Genomic DNA, 19,160 nt, shown 5'->3' on the forward strand with positions numbered 1-19,160 from the left:
TGGCAATCTCCAAGAGGACTTACACTGAGGGGCACCTTCAAGGACTGCTGCTGCCAGTGCCCCTGTCCCTCTGGCAAGCCACTGCCAACTCACATCTCCTCAAGAGACCATCCAACACTATCAGGTAGGTCTGGTTCAGTCTCCTATGGGGTCACTGCCCCTTTCCCCTGTGTCTTGGTGCATGCAAGATTTTGTTTGTGCCCTCCAATAATGGAGTCTGTTTTCCCCAGTCCTGTGGAAGTCCTGTAATCAAATCCTGTTGGCCTTCAAGGTCAGATTCCCTGGGGATTCCCAGCCCATTTGCTGAATCCCCAGGGTGGGAAGCCTGATGTGGGGCTCAGAATCTTCACAACAGTGGGAGAACTTCTTTGGTATTGTTCTGCAATATTTAGGTTTCCCACCTGTCGGGTATGGGATTTGATTTTATCATGATTGTGCCCCTCCTACCATCTTGCTGCAGTTTCCTCTTTGTCTTTGGAGGTAGGGTATCTTTCTTGGTAGTTTCCAGCACCCTTCTGTTGATGGTTGTTCAACAGTTAGTTGTGATTTTGGTGCTCACAAGAGGAGATGCATGCACGTCTTTCTACTCGGCCATTTTGAAATGGAAGTCTCAAATTTGTGTTGTTTTAAGTCGTTAAGTTTGTGGTAAATTGTTACATTAGCAATAGAAAACTAATATATTAACAGGCCTGATTCACAAGAAATACTAAGGGTAGTTCTTCAGGCTGCAAGAAAGGGAAACTACAGAAAAATTTAAATCCAGACATCAAATCAGAGAATTCCAGTAAAAATATTTATGTAGGTAATTATAATGAATAGTATAATTTCCTAATTTCTTCTCTGATTTAAAATAGTATTATATAAAGTTCTATATAATTGTATGTTTGGCTTCTCACATATAGAAATGTAAAATATAGAACAAAGCAGCCCATAGAATGGGGGATCAGAAATAAAGGATATTGAAGTAAAGATATGATACCACATGTTAACCTGAATGCACCATAATAAATGAAGAGCCAGAAATGAAAAATAAGTTTGATATAAAGATGCTATATTTTTCTTCTTTATTCCCTTAACTTCTTTATAAAACACATAAAGCAATATTTGTAATATTTTATTGTATTTGTAGGGCTTCCCAGATGGCTCAGTTGTAAAAAATCTGCCTGCCAATGCAGGAGACATGGGTTTGATCCCTGGGTTGGGAAGATTCCTTGGAGCAGGAAATGGCAACCCATTCCAGTATTCTTACCTGCAAAATCCCATGGACAGAGAAGCTTGGTGGGCCACAGTTCATAGCATCTCAAAGAGTTAGATATGACTGAGTGAGCACAAACTTTGTAACACGTGTGGACAAAGAATGGCACTTGCTATTTCAGTAAACAAAAGCTGTTGCAGACATGAAGTTATCAGTCACTGCTGCTGCCCCCCACCCTGTCCCCACAGTGCCCCCTGAAGAGAACTCTGGATGGAAAAATACAGGATACTAACCCTGGATAGTTCAGACGCATATCTAGGAATGAATTCAATGGGCCCAGACCCTGGAATCTTCCCATTCATAGAAAAGCTCTCAGATCATTAACTTGAGATCCTTGTTTTTTGATGTTCTACTACTTATAGTTTTTTCCCTTAAAAACTCCTGTATATCCTGGCTCCTCCCTTATTTCTTTGGAACACTCCCTCAGAGCTATCTGAGAGGCTGTCATCTCAGGGCATAGTCCTCAGTAAAGCTACCAAATAAAACATAATTCTCAACTTTCACATTGTGCTTTTTTTTTCAGTTGACTGTTTTGGTGACCACAAAGGGATCTAGAGCACACTTCTTTCCTTCACCTGAACTCTATGAGGAATTAGTGCTTTGGTGTCAGTGTTGTAGCCATGCATTCCAGGAAACAAAATCACTCAGAAGGACAATGCAGATAGTGGAGTGCAGTTTATTACACCAATGGGCCCAAGGCAGAATCTCCTCTTAGCCAAGAACCCTGACCAGTTTTTGTGAAAACCTTATATACCCTAAGTGTACGTGCCCAAACCCACCTCCCCAAATTCCCTGAAACTAGTCTGAACAAAGGAAAAGAAAGATACACTCAAAATTAACCCGTGATTCATATGCCTTAAGCCTAGGTAGTTAACAGTGGACAATTATCAATAGGCCTGTGGTCATACCCCAATAAGCATAATAGAATTTATGATTCTATTTGGTTACACAGATAATTAGGGTATTCTTTTAGGCAACAGAGAGTCTAGGTATGAGCCCTGGGGCTCTTCTATCCAGGGGGTCTGGTTTTTCAGTTGGTATGTCGTTTCCATAGATACTGGGCATATAGCTCAAAGTCCACAGTCTGGCCCAAGATGGAGTCCTGCTTTTAATATGGAGCCTATTCTGGTTCCTCCTTCATTCCCCCCTCTTGATGCTCTTAACTCATAGTATGAGCATCATTCATAGGGATATATTGCACCCTGGCTCTCCAACTGCCAATTTGGGAGAACGACACCAACCTTTGGGTTACAAAGTTCATAATACATTGTAAAATGCAGGGTCCACAAAGCATAAGTATCAAGGCAACTATAACAATGGTAAATATAGTTTTCCACCAATCACCCTTCACCCAAGATAGGACCGAAGTCCAAAAAGGAAGATTATCATCAGACATATCTTTTACCTGACCTTTTATGTTATCTAGGGTGGCTGATATATTGCCAGATAAATCATGAATATATACACAACATTCAACTTTAATTATACTACAGGTCCCTCCTTGTGCTGAAACTATGGTTAGTATCAAGATGATACCAGCAAGTCCTTGTAGCAGCAGTTGATTGTAGAGCTTCATCTCTTTTTCTTCTTTAAGATGATCTTGGTTTCACAGGGATTAGTGGGGTCCTTTTGTGTAGTCCACTCGGCATCCTCCAGGTCTGCATGGTATGCTGTATTCACCCTCATGTGGTGGATCCAGGGAGTGAAACCTGCAACTTTAACTGCAGTAGGGCTGATTAGAACAACAATATATGGACCCTTCCAATGTGGGGCCAAGGAGTCATGTTTCCAGTCCTTGACCCACACCTGATCCCCGGGCACAAATTCGTGAATCTGTTCCCCAAGGGGGAACAGCACCCTTTCTTGTACAAACTTAGCTACCTGATTTATTACCTTACTCACTTGTTCCATCTGCTGTGAAATCTCATCTCCCCTTACCTGAGGCAAATTTGTTGACACCTGTTTTATTATGGGAGGGCGTCTCCCATAAACAATTTCATATGGAGAATAGCCATGGGACTGTGGGGTCATCCTGAGTCTGAGCAGAGCCGTTGGAAGCAAGTCCACCCAGGAGCAGTCAGTCTCTATGATCCACTTGGAGAGTGTCTCTTTTAAGTGTCCAGTTGGTTCGTTCCACCATCCCAGAACTCTGGAGCCTATATGCCGTGTGCAATTTCCACTTGATATTTAGAGCTTTACATACCTGTTGAATTAAGTTGGCTACAAAGGCAGGGCCATTGTCTGATCCTATACTGGTTGGGAACCCAAATCTGGGATTATTTCTCAAAGCGGACAGTGAGCCACTTCATTTGCTTTTTCAGTTCCAGTGGGGAAGGCCTCCACCCTTCCTGAGAAGGTACATACCTTGAGTGTCGGCAGGGTTTAAAGTCCACTTAGAGTACCTTGTAATTGTATTCCTGGAGGTTTTAGTTTATGTCCAGGGGCAGCATTGACCTTTTTCATTTTTGGTGGCCTTTCCTGCTTCAGCCAGCTGGTCTTGGGCCGGGGTGTACTGTGGGAGAGTCAAAGTTAACTCAGGCATTTTTGAGAGTACAAAGGTTCTGGTAGATCTCCCACCAGCAGCCCCAAACTTCTCAGCCACATGTTTTGCAGCTTTATCTGCTAGTCGGTTTCCCCATGTTTGTGGAGTGTCTTCCTTTTGGTGACCCCAACAATGCATCACTGCTACCTTTTCAGGTTCCCATAGAGCACCTAATAGAGTTAAGATTTCTTCTTTGTTTTTAATGTCCTTTCTGTTGGCTGTCAGAAGACCTCTCTCTTTATATAAAGCCCCATGTACAAGTAAAGTAGCAAAAGTATACCTGGAGTCTGTGTAAACGTTTGTCTTCTTACCTTTTGACAGCTGGAGGGCTTGGATTAGAGCATATAGTTTGACCCATTGAGCAGACTAGTGTGATGGTAGAGAGCTAGCCTCAATGATGGCTTCTTCCATGACTACTGCACATCCTGACAGTCATTGTCCTTGTTTCACCAGGCTGGTGCCATTGGTGTACAGGAACAAATCTGGGTCTGGGATTGGCTGGTCTCTCAAGTCAGGTCTGCTGGCATAAACTTCTTCTAGGATTTCCTTGCAATCATGTGAGGGCCTACCTTCTCCCACAGGAAGGAGAGTGGCCAGATTCAGGGCCTGATAAGGCTCAATAGTAACATGGGGGTTCTCACATAACAGTCCCTGGTATTGAGTAATCTGGGATGTCGACAGCCATTTATGGGGGTCCCTTCATTTATGGGGGTCTCCCTCATGGGAGAGTGTTGACCTCATGTGGGACTTTTATGATCAAATCTTGGCCCAAAGTCAGCTTTGTTGCCTCCCGAACCAGTAAGGCAACCGCAGCAACTGCCTATAAGCATCCCGGCCACCCAGTGGCAACATTTTCCAGCCATTTTGAGAGATAAGCCATAGGTCTGTCCCATGTCCCCATAGTCTGGGACAACACTCCCATAGCCACCTTGTCCTTTTCAGTCACGTAAAGAGTAAATGGCATAGCAAGTTCTGGCAGGCCCAAGGTGGGTGCTGATGTAATTGTACTGGATTTGAGTTCTGTTACCACTGGGACTTGTTTTACAAGCCTGGGGGGCGGGGGGCAGGTTGTCTTCTGCCCAGACCTCAGGGAATTGTTGAGTTAACTCTCTCTCTTGACTGTTTAGCCTGTCTGGTTTCCCTTCCGGGAGATTGTGCAACCTCCACTCATCTTGAGGGGTTACCGAGATGAAGAGTAAATAAGTGGTTGGGCCCACTTGAAGAGTGGGTCTTTTGTGGGGGGAAAGGTCACTTGTGCCCCCAATTTAGACAGCAAGTCTCTGATAAAAATTCATAAGTCACTTGGTATCCCCCCATCTGACATTTTTGGAGTAGGCGTGAGACACAAAGGCTGCATTTATCACCATCTGAGACCCAGCAGCCTCTGGATCTATTGGTGTATAAAGTCTATAGGCCTCGCACAGTCTTTCATAGAACTCAGAGGGTGATTCACTTTCCCTTTGAATCACTTCAGAGGGTTTTGCCATACTCATAGGTTTTAGGGCCCCCTCTTGAGACCTTGTAAAATAGTCACCCGATATCTCTACAGGTGGCCCCTCCCTTTCTCTGTGTCACAGTCCCCATTGGGCCTCTCGTCAGGGGTGGCTAGTTCTGCCCACTGCTGCAGGTTTGCAGTACCCTCAGATGCCATTTCACTTAACCACTTTCTGGCCTCAGTTAGGATCCTGTGTCTTTCCTCAGTGCTGAAAAGGGATCCTAGTAGTTGGATTATGTCATCCCATGTAGGGCGGTGGGTTCAAAAAATAGTCTCCATTAGCCTAATCATGGCTTGTGGCTCCCCTGAGTATGGCAGAGTGTGTCTCTGCCAGTTTAATATATCCATAGAGGAAAATGGCTGGTAATAATAGGCTACAGGGGGCTGATGGTAGTGCCCACATGTATCCTGAACCAGAGGTTGTTGTAGCTCTCTGAGAGGCATCTGTAGTGGGGGTCTTTGCCCCTGTTCCTTGGTGGAACGCAGTCTCTAATTCCTGTGTTTTCTTCCCCCTTCCCATCAGTACTCACTGGGAGAGGTGGATACAATCTAGGAGATCCGTCTGAGGCGGAATCCTGGGGGCATTGACCAGAGGTCTCCATTGCTGGGATCGGAGCCTGCCAAAACAGTGGCTCTAAGACTTCCAGGAGAGCTGGCGGAGGAGCAGCGGCTGCTGCAGGAACTTCACCTGCCCCTGGATTGAGCATTAAGGCGGCCTCCAGTCCTGGTGGAGCACTGGGTGGTGGGCGTGTCTCATTCAGTATGGGGGAGGGGGCAGGTCATCCCCGTCCAAATCCTGTAGAATTTCTTTTTTATCATCAGTCAGTTTTTGTGCCATGAATATTTCCCCCTTTTCCTTTTGGATACAGAACCTTGTCCAAGGAGGAGAGTCTTGAGCTAACCCTAGCCATGAGTCAATATATGGATATTGATCTGGGTATCCCAGCACTCCTGTGACTACTGTATAGACTGCTTCCACTATTTTTAAGTTCATGGTGTCCTCTGGTGGCCATCCTACTCCCATAGGGGGCCATTCGACCTCACAGGGTATGTGGAGGCGGTTAGGCGTCATCTTCAACCCACAGTCTCCTCCAAATCCCTTCTTTGAATTTTTAATCATGCACTCCAATACAGTTACCTTAGATTCATTTCCTCCCATCTTGCTTACCTTCTCAGACCGTCTTCTACTTTTTCTTTTCATTCTGTCTATGAAGTTCTCAGTACCCTATGTACTTCTGATATTTCCACTCAATGAAACACTTATATTGCCATTCATAATTGGGGTGAAAAGAGCCTTACCTGCCAGATCCCAGAGGGAGAAGGGGGATCGGTGTGTCTTCACCTGCCAGTTGGCATGGCCGAACCAGAACACCACGTGGTCCAAGACTGTTTCTCCCTTAACTTTTAAAGTCCATTCTGGCTTGGTGGGCTTGATCAGGTGCAGATGAAAACACAGATGGGTTAAATATCCCACATCCCAGGCCGTCTCAGAAAAAGCCAATTCGTACTCACTTATGTATCCCCCTCCTAGCCTGACAATTCCGAAGGGGTCAAGAATTTCACAGCATATGGGGCACCTCCTCGGGGAGGGCAGAATACGAGCACACAAAGACCAAGTTTCTTCTCTTAACAATCCCCTGGCGATTGCTTGGTAATAATTTTCCCCAAGACGGCATGGACACCACCTCCTAAATGACATTCACAAATTTCCTTCCTAAACCCTAACATGCTCGTCAACCTGTGTACCAAGCAATCACTGCCACCTGCCTATTCCAGTCTCCTGTGGGTCTGTGCCCCTTCTAGTCCCTCCCAGGGGGGTGATCAAGCCCTCTATTGCACCCTAACAGGTGGGTTCCTCCTCACCTGAGCACTCAGTTCCCCTGCTGCCGTCCACTACCTGCTAACATGAAAGGTCCGGGCATTGAGAAGCAGAATCATTCCAGAAGGGTGAGGCGCCTTACCCCCTCTAGAAGATTCAAGCCGCAAGGCCTCGAAGTAGTCCCAAATGGGACTTGTCTCTTTAAAGTGAGGAGTTTCCCGGCCAATGCACCAAATGTTGTAGCCACGCGTTCTGGGAAACAAACTCACTCAGAAGGACAATGCAGATAGTGGAGTGCAGTTTATTACACCAGCAGGCCCAAGGCAGGGTCTCCTCTTAGCCAAGGACCCAGTTTTTGTGAAAACCTTATATAACCTAAGTGTACTTTCGTCTCAGGTTCAAAAGATTTGTTAACAAAATAAGTCACTTGCTATACACAAATAAATAATGCAAATATTTATAGAGATTATCTAGCTTATTTTCAATATACTAACATTAAAAGAAAAGAGAAATAGAAAGAGCAGAGGATACATCACCAAATTGGGTTTTGACCAACATCCAGACTTAAACAGTGCTGTGAATCCCCATGTCACAGTACATCTGGAGTCCCAATTGGGAAAATGTTCCAGGCAGCATGTCTGCTCTGTGGGTGAGACTTCAAAGATTGCAGTTTGGGTTCCTGTTTATAATCCCAGCACACAAACTGATATCATCATCAATCTGTGACCAAATTGCAAGCCTGGTTTCATGTTAATGCTGTTTGTTTTGTCTTGTAAAACTTGAAATATTGTTAAGCCTGGAGCTTGGTTGGCCAGGCCCCCTCCAGGGGCTCAACAATCTCAAAATTCTTCCCCCATCCTATCTGTCATTCAGTCACTCAATCATGTCTGACTCTTTGTTACCCCATGGACTGTAGCATGTCAGGCTTCTCTGTCCTTCACCATCTCCCGGAGCTTGCTCAAACTCATGCCCATTGAGTTGGTGATGCCATCCAATAATCTCATCCTCTGTCGTCCCCTTCTCCTCCTGCCTTCAATCTTTCCCAGCATCAGGGTCTTTCCTAATGAGTCAGCTCTTCGAATCAGGTGGCCAAAGTATGGGAGCTTCAGCTTCAACATCAGTCCTTCCAGTGAATATTCAGGGTTGATTTCCTTTAGGATTGATTGATTTGATCTCCACAAGTCTTGCATTCACAGCAGGCAGTCACTCCCAGTCAGGGCAGTGTCCAGGCAAGTTATAAGCAAGATCAGAGGCCTGCTCTGCTTTGTCCCTGAAGCCTAAACAAGACTATTTATTTATTTCCCTAAAAAACATTAAAGAAATAAACACCCTTCTAGAGAGAACTTGCATTTCTCTCCCTCTGTCTTTGAGATGTAAATATTCTATCTGATCTATTTAGGCATTTTTTCCTGTGTTTAGAGATTGATCTCTCCCATCCAGAAGGTACACACATGATGTACATTTGGCAACCAGTCAAATAGATTGGGATCCTGAGTAGTCTTTTTTGTTTGGCTGTGCCAACTCTCAGGGGCCTTTTTCATCTTAACCTTCAATGTGTCTACCTGTATGACAAAAGCCTTTACATTTGAAGAGGAAAAGTTAAAATTTTACATAACCTCCTGCTCCTTCTGCCCCTGTAACTCAGCTTGCTCCTTGCAAAGACTGGATCGCATAGGTCACGTAGTCTCAGAAAGTGGGAACACAAAATACTAGGAACTGGAGTTTATCTCACTCACCCTTGTCCTCTTTGCAATCACCCAGCCCCTGCAAACCTGCTTGATTATGCCTGTCCAAACCCACTCCAGTATTCTTGCCTGTAGAAGCCTGTGGATGGAGGAGCCTGGTGGGCTACAGTCCATAGGGTTGCATAGAGTCGGACATGACTGAAGTGACTTAGCATGCATGCATGCATTGGAAAAGGAAATGTCAACCCACTCCAGTATTCTTGCCTGGAGAATCCCAGAGACGGGGGAGCCTGGTGGGCTGCCGTCTATGGGGACGCACAGAGTCGGACACGACTGAAGCAACTTAGCAGCAGCAGCAGGAGGTGGGTCATAAAGGATCTTGCTTTGATTTATGTCATCGAGTGTTCTGCCTATGTTTTCCTCTAAGAGTTTTATAGTTTCTTGTCTTACATTTAGGTCTTTAATCCATTTTGAGTTTATTTTTGTGTATAGTGTTAGGAAGTGTTCTAATTTCATTCTTTTACATGTAGCTCTCCAGTTTTCCCAGCACCATTTGTTGAAGAGGCTATCTTTGCCCCATTGTATATTCTTCCCTCCTTTGTCAAAAATAAGGTACCCAAAAGTGCATGGGTTTATGTCTGGGCTTTCTATCTTGTTCCATTGGTCTATATTTCTGTTTTTGTGCCAGTACCATACTGTCTTAATGACTGTAGCTCTGTGGTATAATCTGAAGTCAGGAAGTTTGATTCCTCCAACTCCATTCTTCTTTCTCAAGACTGCTTTGGCTATTTGGAGTCTTTCATGTTTCCATATGAATTGTGAATTTTTTTGTTCTAGTTCTGTGAAAAATGTCATTGGAAATTTGATAGGGATTGTGTTGAATCTGTAGATTGCATTTGGTAGTACACTCATTTTCACAATATTGATTCTTCCAACCCAGGAACATGGGATATCTCTCCATCTGTTTATGTCATCTTTGATTTTTTTCATTAGTGTCATAATTTTCTGTATACAGCTCTTTTGTCTCCTTAAGCAAGTTTATTCCTAGATATTTTATTCTTTTTGTTGCAATGGTGAATGGGATTGATTCCTTAATTTCTCTTTCTGATTTTTCAGTTAGTATATAGAAATGCAAGTGATTTCTGTGTATTGATTTTGTATAATGCAACTTTGCTAAATTCACTGATTAGTAATTTTACTAATTTACTAATTTTGCTGATTAGTAATTTTCTGATAGTATCTTTAGGGTTTTCTATGTACAGTATCATGTCATCTGCAAACAGTGAGAGCTTTACTTCTTCTTTTCTGATCTGGATTCCTTTTGTTGTTGTTGTTGTTTTTCTTCTCTGATTGCTGTAGCTAGGACTTCCAGAGCTATGTTGAATAATAGTAGTGAAAGTGGACACCCTTGTCTTGTTCCTGATCTTAGGGGGAATGCTTTCAGTTTTTCACCATTATGAATAATGTTTGCTGTAGGCTTATCATAAATGGCCTTTACTCTGTTGAGACAGGTTCCTTCTATGCCCATTTTTTGAAGAGTTTTAATCATAAATAAGTGCTGAATTTTGTCAAAGGCTTTTTCTGCATCTATTGAGATTATCATATGGTTTTTATCTTTCAATTTGTTGATAGGGTTCCCAAGTAGGTGGAAATTTTAAAGGGACTCATCCCAAAAGGATAAAAATCTTTATATGGTTATTAAGAAATGATATATACATTTTTAGAAAATGGGATAGAATTTTTTAATGAAATAAATAAAATGGACATTAATGAGATTAAAACAAAAGATTTTGATAGACTACCTAAGGTTGGATGGGCCAAAGGGACCCCATATTGGTTCCCACTATTAAAGGGCCCCCCAAAAAACTGCTCTATTTATTCCAGTTGAATATATATATATATATATATATATATGTATGTATGTTGTTGTTGTTCAGTTGCTAAATCATGTCCAACTCTTTGTAACCCCATGGACTGCAGCACACCAGGCTCCCCTGTCCTTCACTATCTCCCGGACTTTGCTCAAACTCATGTTCATTGAGTTGGTGATGCCTTCCAACCATCTCATCTTCTGTCACCCACTTCTCCTCCTGCCCCTCATCTTTCGCAGCATCAAGGTCTTATCTAATGAATCAGTTGTTCGAATCAGGTGGCCAAAGTATCGGAGTTTCATCATCAGTCCTTCTAGTGAATATTCAGGGTTGATTTTCTTTAGGATTGATTGGTTTGATCTCCATGCAGTCCAAGGGACTCTCAAGAGTCTTCTCCAGCACCACAATTCAAAAACATCAATTCTTCAGCACCCAGCCTTCTTTAAAGCTGGATAAAGATTACACTGAGGTACCTAACCAACAATTACTTGAGGCAACTATTAGGCTAATTATTCAAGTTAAAAGATTGACACAAGAGCCTGAGTCCCTTGACTAAACCCCTCACTGGGGATCCCAGAGCCTTTTATACAAAAGTAGATAAAATGGTTGGAAGATAAAAAGAAAGGAGGGTTTCTGAAACTCTTGTAAAACCAAGTTTTGTTGATGGAGTCCTAATGAAGGCTAAGTTAAAGGTATAAAAGTTGGCAGTTTTTTTACATTGAAATAAATGTCTATTTAGGTCTTCTGACCATTTATTCGAATGGTTTGTTTGATTTTTTTTTTTATAATGAGCTATATGAGCTTTTGTATATTATAAAGTAAGCCCTGGTTATTTGCATCATTTGCAAATATTTTCTCCCACCCTGTAGGTTGTCTTTTCATTTTGTTGATGGTTTTCTTTGCTGTGCAAGGTTTTTAAGTTTAATTAGATCCCATTTGTTTATTTTTGCTTTTATTTCCATTACTTTAGGAGACAAATCAAAAAAGATGTTGCCACAGGTTATCCTAAAGAGTGTTCTATATATGTTTTTTTCTAGAAGTTTTATAGTATCTAGTCTTGCATTTAGGTCTTTCATCCATTTTGAGTTTATTTTGTTGACAAAGTTGACATAATTGAGATGAAGTTGATAAAAATTGGTATGTTTAAATGGGCTTTATAACATGGTTATATCTCTTTTGCCTAATTATATTGTGGAATAGCCATTATTTCACTGTGGAATGCTTCCCCTGCCTGCTTAATATTATAAGACAGGGCACATAAATCTTCCCCTCAGACAATATTAATTAAATATGCAAAAACATCCCAATAGGGGTACCTGAGCCCACACAGTATAAGCTAATATTTAAAGACCAATAATGAGCAAATTAAAGGAAATGTAATTAGACAAATCAATCTTTTAATATTTAGATGGTAGACCAGTTATTTGGGGAGTTAAAAACAATTGCCTTTGTCTTTCATATCTGTACAAATCAGAAATGGAAACACAGCCCATAATGACCTGAGGCTGAATCTAACTAGACCAGTCAGGTAAAACATTGAAACCAAAGAAAACAGGAAAAAGAGGCCTTTTTAAACTCAAACTGCTGGAAAGACTCCCTCACCCAGAATCTAATTCACAGCCTCCTTAATAATTAGTCAAGGATAAATACAAATATTAAAAGTCTTTTCCACAAATAGAAGAAAGCCTTAGTCATCTGAGAAAATAAATTTAACTTATTCCTACTATTGCTTATAAACTAATAAGCTTATTTTGTAACAGCTAAATTCATGACTAAGTTTTAAAATAAAGCTATGAGATCTCTAGTTGTGTCTGTTTTTTATGTCTGTGTATACAGTATATGGGGCTTCTCAGGTGGCACTAGTGGTAAAGAACCCACCTTCCAATACAGGAGACTTAAGAGATGCCAGTTGGATCCCTGGGTTGGGAAAAACCCCTGGAGGAGGGCACGGCAACCCACTCCAGTATTCTTGCCTGGAGAATCCCTTGGACAGAGGAACCTGGCAGGGCTACAATCCATAGGGTCGCATAGAGTCAGACACGACTGAAGCGACTTCACATGCACACATGCATACAATATATACATGATATGCTTTTATCTTCGGATAGTATTATAAAAATTAAATTTATAAAAGAACTCTAATTGACTTAAAGGTGAAAGAAAAGAAAGTGTTACTCGTTCAGTCCTGTCTGACTCTTTGTGACCCCATGCGTTGTAGCCCGCCAGGCTCCTCTGTCCATGGGATTCTGCAGGCAAGAATACTGGAATGGGTGGCCATTTCCTTCTCCAGGGGATCTTCCTGACCCAGGGATTGAACCCAGGTCTCTTGCTTTCAAATAAGTATTTCTAATGGTAATAAGAACTAACCCAAATGAATCTCAAGTTCAGGTGATCTGGATAATATTCAATCTGAAGTTAATATTCAGTATTAAAATTTGTTGGGTTAATTAGTACAGACATGTCTTGATTCTATTGCACCTGTGTTTTATAAAAGTCAAATAAGTTGACATTATCTCTTATAAAATTAACCAAGAAGAAAAATAACTTAGGATGATGGCTGACTTGGTCTAGTGTCTCATGAAATTTTCATGGGTAATCTAAATATAATTGTAATCTAGTAGATATAAATGAGGTAAGAGTTTTTAGGTGAACTCTTTAAAAATAGTTATGTTTTATTGTATGTCTACTTAAGTTTCTCCAGATATTTTTGTTAATTTTAAAGTTTTGCTAAATTAAGTTAAATGATGGGAATTCACTGAATACCCAGGTCACATCAAATAAGAAAAAAATATTAGAGCATTAATTGCTAAATGGGTCTAAGTTTACCTATTTTTTCTTTTTATGAGAGGAAAACTAAAGATGTTTCAGTTAGTATACCAACAATGTAGTAAGGTTCCCTTTCACCACATCCATGCTACTATTTGTTATTTACAGACCTTTTGATGCCAGCCATTCTGGCAGCTGTGAGGTGATATCTCATTGTAATTTTGATGTACATTTGTCTGATGATTAAGGATGCTGAGCATCTTTTCGTATGCCTGTTGGCTAACTGTATGTTTATTTTAAAATATTTATTTAGGCCTTCTGTCCAATTTTTAATCAGATTGTTCATTGTTTTTTTTTTTTTCCATCTTGAGTTGTATGATGTGTTTCTGCATTTTGGATATTAATCTCCTGTTGGCCATTTTGTTGATGTTCAGTCGCTAAGTCATGTCCGACTCTGTGATCCCCATGGACTGCAGCACACTAGGCTTCTCTCTCCTTCACTATCTCCTGGAGCATGCTCAAACTCATGTCCATTGAGTTGGTGATGCCATCCAACCATCTCATCCTCTGTCATTCCCTTCTCCTCCTGCCCTTAATCTTTCCCATCATCAGGGTTTTTTCTAAAAAGTTGGCTCTTTGCATCAGGTGACTAAAGTATTAGAGCTTCAGCTTCAGCATCAGTCCTTCCAATGAATATTCAGGGTTGATTTCCTTTAGGATTGACTGCTTTGATCTTCTTGCTGTACAAGAGTCTTATCCAGCACCACAGTTCGAAAGCCTCAATTCTTTGGTGCTCAGCCTTCTTTATGGTCCAAGTCTCACATCTGTTCATGACTACTGGAAATACCATCGCTTTGATTATATGGACCTTTTTTGGCAAAGCAATGTCTCTGCTTTTAAATACGCTGTCTAGGTTTCTTACAGCTTTACTTCCAAGGAGCAAGTGTCATTTAATTTCATTGCTGCAGTCACCATCCTCAGTGATTTTGGAGCCCAAGAAAATAAAATCTGCCACTATTTCCATTTTTTCCCTATCTATTTGCCATGAAATGATGGGACTAGATGCCATGATCTTAGTTTTTTGAATGTTGAGTTTTAGACCAGTTTTTTCACTCTCTTCCTTTTTACTTTCATCAAGGGGTTCTTTAGTTTCTATTTACTTTCTGCCATTATAGTAGTATCTGCATATCTGAGGTTGTTGATATTTCTCTGGCAATCTTGATTCCAGCTTGAGCTTCATCCAGCCTGGCATTTTGCAAGAAGTACTCTGCATGTAATTTTAATAAGTAAGGTGACAATATACAGCCTTGATGTACTCCTTACCCAATTTTGAATCAGTCCATTGTTCCATGTCCAGTTCTAACTGTTCTTTTTGACTTGCATACAAGTTTCTCAGTAGGTGGGTAAGGTGGTCTGGAATTCCCATGTCTTTAAGAATTTTCCACAGTTTGTTGTGATCTAAGCATAGTTAATGAAGCAGAAGTAGATGTTTTTCTGAAATTCCTTTGCTTTTTCTATGACCCAACAGATGATTGCATTTCAAATCTCTGGTTCCTCTGCCTTTTCTAAACCCAGCTTGTACATCTGCAAGTTCTTAGTTCACATACTGTTGAAGCCTAGCTTGCAGGAGTTTGAGCATTATCTTGCTAGCACATGAAATGAGTACATTTGTGCAGTATTTTCAACATTATTTGGTATTGCTCATCTTTGGGATTGGAATGAAAACTGACTTTTTCCAATCCTGTGGCCATTGCTGAGTTTTCCAAATTTGCTGGCATATTGAGTATAGCACTGTAGCAGCAGCATCTTTTAGGATTTGAAATAGCTCAACTGGAATTTCATCACCTCCACTAGCTTTGGTTATAGTAATGCTTATTAAGGCCCACTTGACCCTGGTGTCTTAGATGGTAAACAATCTGCCTGCCATGCAGGAGACCTAGATTTGATCCTTGGGTTGGGAAGATCACTTGGAGTAAGAAATGGCAATCCGCTCCACTATTCTTGTCTGGGGAATCCCATGTACAGCAGAGTGGCAGGCTACAGTCCATGGGGTCACAAAGAATAGGACACAACTGAGTGACTAACACTTTCTTTTACTTCAGTCACACTCCAGGATGTCTGGAGTATGATGAGTGATCACACCATTGTGTTTATCTGTGTCATTAAGACCTTTTTTGTACAAGTTCTTCTGTGTTTTCTTGCCATCTCTTCTTAGTATCTTCTGCTTCTGGTTAGGTCCCTACCGTTTCTGCCCTTTATTGTGCCCATCGTTGCATGTAATATTCCTTGAGATCTCTAATTTTCTTGAACAGATCTCTAGTCTTTCCCATTCTATTGTTTTCCTCTATTTCTTTGCATTGTTCACTTACAAAAGCTTTCTTATCTCTCCGTGCTATTCTTTGGAACTCTGCGTTCAGATGTGTACATCTTTCCTTTTCTCCTTTACATTTCACTTCTCTTCTTTTCTCAGCTATTTGTAAGGCCTCCTCAGCAAACATTTTACCATCTTGCATTTATTGGCCATATCATTTGCAAATATTTTCTCCCATTCAGTAGGTTGTCTTTTTGTTTTGTCAAAGGATTCCTTGTCTCTGCAAAAGCTTTTAAATTAAACTAAATCCCATTTGTTTATGTTTTTCTTTTGTTTCTTTTCCCTTAGGAGATATCCAAAAATATATTGCTACAATTGATGTCAAAAAGTGTTCTGCCTGTATTTTTTTTCTAGGAGTTTTATGGTTTCTGGTCTTATATTTTAGTCTTTAATCCATTTTGAGTTTTTTTTTTTAATATGTTATGAGAAAATGTTCTAATTTTATTCTTTTACATGTAGCTAGCAAGATTTCCCAGTGTCTCAGTGGTAAAGAATTCACCTGCAATGCAGGAGACAGTGGTGACATAGGTTTGATCCCTGGGTTGGGAAAATCCACTGGAGAAGGAAATTGCAACTCACTCCAGTATTCTTGCCTGGAAAATCCCATGGACAGAGGAGCCTGGCAGGCTACAGTCTATGGGGTTGTAAAGAGTCAGACATTACTAAGCACGCACACTCTGCATCCAGATTTCCCAGTGCTGCTTACTGTATAGACTATCTTTCCTCCATTGTACAGTCTTGCCTCCTTTGTCATAGATTAATTGATGATAACTACATGGTTTTGGGCTTCCCAGGTGGCACTAGTAGTAAAGAACCCGCCTACCAATGAAGGAGACATAAGAGATGTGGTTTTGATACCTGGGTGGGGAAGATCCCCTGGAAGAGAGCAGGGCAACCCTCTCCAGTATTCTTGCCGAAGAATCACCATTGACAGAAGATCCTGGCAGGCTGCAGTCCATAGAGTCGCATAGAGTCAGGCACGACTGAAACGACATATCATGCCCGCTCACACATGGGTTTATTTATGGATCCTCTATTCTGTTCTATTGATCTGTGTGTCTTTTTGTGTCAGTACCATGGTGTTTTGATTACTTTAACTTTTTAGTATAGTCAGAAGTCAAGGAGTGTGATACCTCCAGCTTTGTTCTTTTACCTCAAGATTATTTTTGCAATTTGGGATATTTTGGGTTCTGTATAAATTTTAGGATTATTTCTTCTAGTTTTGTAAAAAATGTCATGGGAATTATGGTAGGGATTGCATAAATCTGTAGTTGCTCTGGGTAATATTTTAACAATATTAATACTTCCAGTCCATGAACATGGAATATCTTTCCATTTTTTGTATCATCTTCAACTTCCTTCATCAGTGTTTTATAATTTTCATAATATACATCTTTCATGTCCTTATTTAAGTTTATTCGTAGTATTTTATTCTTTGATGTAATTTTAAATGAGATTGTTTCCTTTCTCTTTCTGATAATTCATTATTAGTGTATAGAAAAGCAACAATTTTCAGTATATTAATTTTGTATTGTGTAACTTTATTGATAAAACTAATAATATTTTGGTGGAGACTTTAAGATATTCTGTCACCTGATGCAAAGTCCTGACTCATTGGAAAAGACCATGATGCCAGGAAAGATTGAAGGCAGGAGGCGAAGGGGGTGACAGAGGATGAGATGGTTGGATGGCATCACCGACTCAATGGACATGACTTTGAGCAAATTCCAGGAGATAAGGAAGGACAGGAAAGCCTGGTGTGCTGCAGTCCATGGGGTCTCAAAGAGTCAGACACAACTTATTGACTGAACAATAACATATAGTATCATGCCACAGTGACAGATTTACTTCTTCACTGCAAATAATGAGTTTTACTTCTTCCATTCCAAGTTGGATGGATTTTATTCTTTGCTTTTCTGATTGCTGTGGCTAGGATTACCAATACTATGTTAAATAGAAGTGGCAGGGGTGGGCATTCTTTTCTTATTCTTGATTTTAGAGAAAAGGCTTTCATCTTTTTCTCTGTTGAGTATGATATTAGCTATGGGTTTGTCATAAATGACCTTTGTTATGTTGAGATATTTCCCTTTATACTAACTTTGATGAGCATTTTTATCATGAATGGATGTTGAATTTTGTCAAATGCTTTTTCTGAGCCCATTGAGATGATTGTGTGATTTTTTACCCTTCCTTTAAAAAATGTTAAACAATTTTATGATGTATAATTGATTTTCAATGTTTTAGTTTCAGGTATACAGCAAAGTAAATCAGTTATACATATACATATATCCACTGTTTTTAAAGATTCTTTTCACATATAGACCATTACAGAGTATTGAATTCCCTGAGCTATACAATAGGTTCTTATTAGTTATTTATTTTATATATAGTAGTATATGTCAATCCCAGTTTCTCATTTATCCCTCGCCTCCATCCATGGTAACCATACGTTTGTTTTCTATATCTGTGATTCTACATCTGTTTTGTAAATAAGCTCATTTTGTACCTTTTTTATAGCTACCACATGTAACCAATATCATATGATATTTGTCTTTCTGTGTCTGGCTTACTTCACTCATTATGACAATATCTAGGTCCATCCATGTTGCTCCAAATGGCATTATTTTGTTTGTTTTTATGGATGAATAATATTTCATTGCATATATGTACTGCATATTAATCCATTCATCTGTTTTGGTTAATATTGTGTATCACATTGATTGTGAAGACTGAGACATCCTTGCATCACTGAAATAAATCCCACTTGATCATGGTGTATGATCCTTTTTATATGTTGTTGAATTCAGTTTGCTATTATTTTGTTGTGGATTTTTGCATCTATATTCATCAGAGATATATTGGCCTATAATTTTTTTGTAGTCTCTTTGTCTGGTTTTGGTATTAGGGTAATGGTGGCTTTGGAGAATGAATTTTGGAATGTTCCCTCCTCTTCAGTTTTTTGGAATAATTTGAGAAGGATAAGTATTAGCTCTTTTTTAAATATATGATTTGTAGAATTCCTCTGTGAAGTGATTTGGTCCCGGATTTTTTAAAATTTATTTGTTTTAATTGGAGGCTAATTACTTTACAATATTGTATTGGTTTTACCATACAACATGAATATGCCATGGGTATACACATGTTCACAATCCTGAACCCCACTCCCACCTCCCTCCCCATACCATCACTCTGGGTTATCCCAGTACACCAGCCTGGAGCATCCTTTATCATGCATCGAACCTGGACTGGTGACTCATTTCACATATGATAATATACCTGTTTCAATGCCATTCTCCCAAATCACCCCGCCCTCGCCCTCTCCCACAGAATCAAAAAGACTGTTCTATACATCTGTG

At 40.4% G+C, this 19,160-nt stretch overlaps 1 long non-coding RNA gene across 1 annotated transcript; it reads right to left on the reverse strand.

Moving 5' to 3' along the window:
• Positions 1 to 1,938: 1,938 nt before the first annotated feature.
• Positions 1,939 to 5,983, reverse strand: LOC129639769 (uncharacterized). The gene is made up of 3 exons (XR_008708593.1): positions 5,823 to 5,983; positions 3,620 to 3,767; positions 1,939 to 2,976 (listed from the first exon to the last, which is right to left on the reverse strand). It is a non-coding gene; the product is annotated as an uncharacterized LOC129639769 (long non-coding RNA).
• Positions 5,984 to 19,160: the final 13,177 nt, after the last annotated feature.

Source organism: Bubalus kerabau, chromosome X, assembly GCF_029407905.1.
Source record: "Bubalus kerabau isolate K-KA32 ecotype Philippines breed swamp buffalo chromosome X, PCC_UOA_SB_1v2, whole genome shotgun sequence".
NCBI classification, from domain to species: domain Eukaryota; kingdom Metazoa; phylum Chordata; class Mammalia; order Artiodactyla; family Bovidae; genus Bubalus; species Bubalus kerabau.